This window comes from Nicotiana tomentosiformis, chromosome 8, assembly GCF_000390325.3.
Source record: "Nicotiana tomentosiformis chromosome 8, ASM39032v3, whole genome shotgun sequence".
Classification (NCBI taxonomy): domain Eukaryota; kingdom Viridiplantae; phylum Streptophyta; class Magnoliopsida; order Solanales; family Solanaceae; genus Nicotiana; species Nicotiana tomentosiformis.
Window position 1 is genome coordinate 20,906,038 of NC_090819.1, and position 6,000 is coordinate 20,912,037.

Sequence of the window (6,000 nt, forward strand, 5' to 3'; positions counted from 1 at the left end):
CTTTAGTTGCACATATCAGAGGTGACCTAATAAAGTCGCTACTAAATATTGTCATTTTGTAGCAATATTTAAAGTCGCTGCTAAAACTATAACTTGTGTTACAACCAAATGGGTCGCCACAATATGTCGCCACAATAAGTCCAGTTTCTTGTAGTGATATATTTTTTCATGGAATTTTTGTCAAACTCTGCGGGTGCTGGTGAACCCTCTATGTGACGACCCAATATATTATTTTGAATACTAGCCCTTATTTTTGTATTTTCAGACCTCTATTAGCTCCATTTGATATTTCTTAATTTGCTTGCGTTGTCAGAGCCTTTTTCCGAAAAGTTTTTATGTAATTATTTTTAAGAAAATATGATTTTTGGCTTTAAAAATAACTTAAGTTGACCACAGTCAATATTTTGTGTAAACGATATCAGATCGGTATTTTGACGATCCCAATAGGTCCGTATCGCGATTTTTGGACTTGGGCGTATGCCCAGAATAGAATTCGGAGGTCCCTAGGTTAATTTTACTTGTTTTGCCGAAAGCTAGTAGCTTAAAGGTTTGGAAATTTCTTAGGTTTGACCATAGATTGACTTTATGGTTATAGGGTTCTATTTTGGTTTCGAGACTTGGTATAGGTCCGTTTTACTATTTGAAAATTGTCTGCACAATTTGGTGCAAATCGGAGTTGGTTTGATAAGATTCGAACGTGCAGTTGTGATTTTAAAGTTTCTTGAGTTTTCTTTGAAATTTCATGCATTCTGATGTCTGATTCGTAGTTCGAGATGTTATTTGGGTGTTTTGATTGCGTGTGTGATGAAACGATAGGTCACTTTGAGTTTTAACCTTCATTTCCATGTTCCGAGACCTCGAATAGCTCCATTTAGCCTTCTTCGATTTGCATGTGCAGTCCGTGTCTTGTTTTGGATATTTTTTATGTGAAAAACCGAAGAAAATGTGAAAATTTTCCTTAAAACTCATTTGATTAACTACGGTTAACGTTTTGTGTAAATGGATCCGGATCATTATTTTAAAGGTTCCGGTGGGTTCGTATCATGATTTGTGACTTGAGAGTATGTCCGGAATCGAATTCGGAAGTCCCTAACTTGAATTAACAAAACTTGTTGAAAACTAGTAATTTGAAGGCTAAAAGAATTCCAAAGTTTGACCGTAGGTTGAGTTTGTTACTACCGGGTTCGAATTTTGGTTTCGAAACTTGGTATAGGTTCATTTCACTATTTATGACTTGTCTGCAAAATTTGTTGCCAAACGGAGTTGATGACGTGATTCAGACGTCCGGTTGTAAATTTGCATGTTCTTGAGTTTCTTTGAAAATATTATTCATTTTGATGTCCGATTCGTAGTTGTAGGTGTTATTTTGGTATTTTGATTACGCGAGCAAGTTCATATGATGTTATTACACTTGTGTGTATGTTTGGTCTGGAGTCCCGAGGGCTCGAGTGAGTTTCGGACGCGTAGCGGAGTGTTTGATAGAGTTAGGAGTCTGCAGTTTTTTTTTTTTGCACAGACCTCAGTTCTCGCATTTGCGAGCATAGGCTCTTATTTACCATAGTAGGAGGAACTCAATCAGGTTCGTATTTGCGAACAGTTTCTTCGCATTTGCAATAGGGTGCTGGGGTGGGCTGGTTCGCATTTGCGATCAAAGTGGTCGCATTTGCGGTTGTCCCATGTTCGTATTTGCGAACAAAACCATTGCATTTGCGATGGCAGCAGAGATGTGAGCTCTTCGCATTTGCGAGGGAATTCTCGCATTTGCAAACCCCAGGTCGCATTTGCGACATCTGCGCCTGGACAAAAAGCTGAGAAAACGGGATTTAGCTTATTTCTTACAAATTCTCAACCCTAAACACCCTAGAGGCAATTTTCTAAGAGGATTTTCTTTCCAAAAATATTGGTAAGCAACTTTAATCTATGTTTTTTTAATTACCATTACTATCCAAGTGTTTTCAATATTAAATCTAGGATTTTCATGGTAGAGATTAGGGATTTGGGTAGAATTAGGAATTTTTATAAAATTGAGATTTAGACCTCAAATTGAGGTTGGATTTTGAAAGTAATCACATAATTGGGCTCAGGGCTGAATGGGTAATTGGATTTTGGTCCGAATCTTGGGTTTTGACCAAGCGAGCCTGGGGTTGACTTTTGTTGACCTTTTGAAAAAAGAATAAAGATCTTTACTTTATGTATTGTAATTGATTTTCCTATCATTGTTTGATGTTATTAAGTCGATTTTGGTTAGATTCGATTGGTTTGGAGGAAGAATTTAGAGGAAAGGCGGTTGAGCTTTGATTTGATTGCGGAGCGAGGTAAGTGTTGGGTCTAACCTTGATTTGATGAAATTAGGAACTCTTGAACTATATGTTATGTGAATTATGTGTGTATCGGCGTATATGCGAGGTGACGAGTGTATATACACCGTCAAAATAATTGTTTCTATGCTTCCTGTATTTCATTAATTATCTTATTCCATGTCTTAACTGTTACATTCTTTAATTGCTTTCTATGCCGTAACTTGTTACTTGTCATTAATTACTCTTGTATTGAAATATTCGTTTCTTCCACGATTTTATGATTAATTGCTACTTGCCTTAATTGTCTTACCTGTATACTTTAATTGTCATATATTACGCTTGTCTGGTTGCTTTTGTATTAATTGTAGTATTCCTTGATTTGGTACGAGGTTCCTTTATTGCCTTGCTTTTATATTCTTTAATCGTAGAGATTCTTGTGAATTGAGTTGTTGAATTGATTACATTTATTGATTTTGTTTAAGGATCGGGTTACATGCCGCAATGGTTGTAATATGGTGGAATAAGGGAGGATTTGATATTGATATGGTGGGATCGGGTTGCACGTCGCAACGGATTTTACATGTTATTTGGTTATGATGAAATAAGGGAGGATTATGATATTGATTCTAATTATATGGTGGGATCGGGTTGCGCGCCGCAACAGAGTTTACATGTTATTCTTGATATTGATATGGTGAAATAAGGAAGGGTTGTGTTTGTACGGTGGGATCGGGGTGCGCGCCATAATGGATTGTGTGTGTTGTACTCATTGTTGCATTGTGTTAGCTTTCAGTATTTTCAAATAAGATTTTGAGGACTGATATTTCTGGATTCACTTATTCCGAGGATTGAGTTTGTTTTCATCAGTTAACTGCTTTGTCGTTATTTCCTATCTTCCTTTCCTATTGTTATTATTATTATTATACTGCGTACAAGTTATTGTAAGTGACTAGCTTTAGCCTCGTCACTACTTTGTCGAGGTTAGGCTCGGCACTTACAGAGTACATGACATCGGTTGTACTCATACTACACTCTACATTTCTTGTGCAGATTTTGGAGTCGGTCCTAGCGACGGTCAGTAGATTGCTCAGATTGATTGCTTGGTGGAGACTTGAGGTATAGATGCACGACGTTCGCTGCCCTGAAGTCCCCTTCTACATCATTCTAGTTGTTTACTTTATTTCATATAGTTATGCTTTCATTCAAACTTTTATTTGTAGCATTGTAGTCGCTTGTGTACTTGTGACATCAGTTCTGGGATTGCATCTGGATATCGGTGTTATTTTTGTTTACTCACTCTATTTTTGTTTATTCAGTTTCGTAGTTATCATTTAATATGAATTGTTTAAAAATGGCTAAAAGCTATTCTAACTTTGGCTTGCCTAGCAAGTGAAATATTAGGCACCATCACGGTCCTGAGGGTGGAAATTCCAGGTCGTGACAAATTGGTATCAGAACACTAGGTTGCCTAGGTCTCATGAGTCACAAGCAAGCTTAGTAGAGTCTGGAGGATCAGTATGGAGATGTCTGTACTTATCTTCCAGAGGCTATGGAGTTTAGGAAAAATTTCACTTCTTTCCTTCTCTATCGTGCGATTTTATTCTATCATTGATGATTGAAACATTATATTCTTGTTCTCTCGCAGATGGAAAGAACACGCATATCATCTACAGCCGGACAGGAGCCGGGCGCCCTTATGGCAGCTACTACCAGGAGCAGAGGCCGAGGTAGAGGCAGAACTCAGCCTATAGCTGGAGCAACAACACCCACAGTGGAGCCTTCGATTGATCACGAAGAGCAGGTTCCAGCTCAGACTGTACCCATCGGACCAGCTCAGGTCCTGGAGGGGTTCATAGCCACTCCAGTGCTTCAGGACGCTCTAGTCCATTTGCTGGGCCTTATGGAGAGGGTGGCCCAGACCGGTACATTCCCGTGGCACCACCCTTCTCTCGGGCTGGGGGAGGAGCACAGACTCCCGCTACTCACACCTCGGAGCAGGCGACTCCCCAGTATCAGACTCCAGCAGCCTCGCCAGTTGGGTGGTTAAGCCGATTATTACGTCACAGGCCGGTGATAGGCCCGCTATGTCTTCTGAGGCTTTGTTGAGGTTAGACAGGTTTACCAAGATCTTTCCTATTCATTTCAGTGGTGCACCTTCTGAGGACCCACAAGATTATCTAGACCGTTGCCACTAGGTGTTGCGGAACATGGGTATAGCTGAGACCAATATGGTCAATTTTCCAGTGTTTCAGATGACTGGTTCTACTAAGAGATGGTGGAGAGATTATATGTTGACTAGACCAGCTGGTTCGACTGCACTTACCTGGGATCAGTTTTCACAGGTATTTCTAGAGAAGCTCATCCCTGTCACTCTGAGAGAGGATTACTGCAGGCAGTTTGAGCGTCTTCAGTAGGGTATTATGATTGTTACCCAGTACGAGACTCAATTTGTGGACCTAGCTTGCCATGTCATTATCTTACTCCCTATTGAGAGGGAGAGAGTGAAGAGATTCATTGATGGGCTCAGTTTCACTATCAGGCTACAGATGACCAAGGAGACTAGAGATGATATTACTTTCTAGAGGGCCGTAGATATTTCTAGACCGATCGAGATGGTTCGTGGTCTAGATAGGGGCCGGTGTCTGATAAAAGGCCTCGTCATTCCGGTAGTTTCAGTGGTGCCTCATCTGGAGGCAGGGGTACTTTTGGTACAGGTCATCCTCCCAAGCCATTTCAGTCAACGCTTCAGGCATCTCATAGTGCTCCAGAGAGTCGTAGTCCTTATGTACTATAATCTGGGCAGCCAGCCTACAATGCACCATCAGCTCCTATCAGTGCGCCTCCGATTCAGAGCTATCATCATGGTTATCCGACCCATTTAGGTCAACTTCAGCTTCAGCAGCCATAATAGCAGGATAGGTGTTTTGAGTGTGGAGGTACTTGTCATATTAGGAGGTTCTGTACGAGATTGTTGGGTGGCATGCCACAGTAGAGTTCTCGTGCCATGGTCCTAGCACAGGTTGCTCCACAACCCGCTCAGCCATCTAGAGGCAGGGGCTAGGCAGCCAGAGGTAGATTCCAGCCAGCTAGAGGCCGTCCCAGAGACGTAGGTCAGAGTGGTAGGGCTCAACCCTAATTTTATGCTTTCCCAGCTAGGCCTGAGGCCGAGTCATCTGACTCTGTTATCACAGGTATTGTTCCAGTTTTCCATAGAGATGCTTTAGTTCTATTTGATCCGGGCTCTACTTATTCCTACGTGTCATCCTATTTTGCTTCATATAAGGTTGTGCCTCGTGATTCTTTAAGTGCTCTTGTGTATGTATCCACGCCTGTAGGAGATTCTATTATTGTAGATCGCATCTATCGCTCGTGTGTGATTACTATTGGGAGTCATGAGACTAGCGTAGATCTCCTACTTCTTGATATAGTAGATTTTGATGTTATCTTGGGTATGGATTGGCTATCACCTTATCATGTTATATTCGATTGTCACCTTATCATGCTATATTGGACTATCACGCCAAGACGGTGACCTTAGCCATGCCAGGGTTTCCTCAATTAGAGTGGAGAGGGACTGCTAGCCATTCTACCAACAGGGTTATTTCTTATGTCAAGGCTCGACATATGGTCGAGAAGGGATGCCCAGCTTATTTGGCCCATGTTCGTGATTCGAGTGCAGAGTTTCCTCAGTACTAGTTGT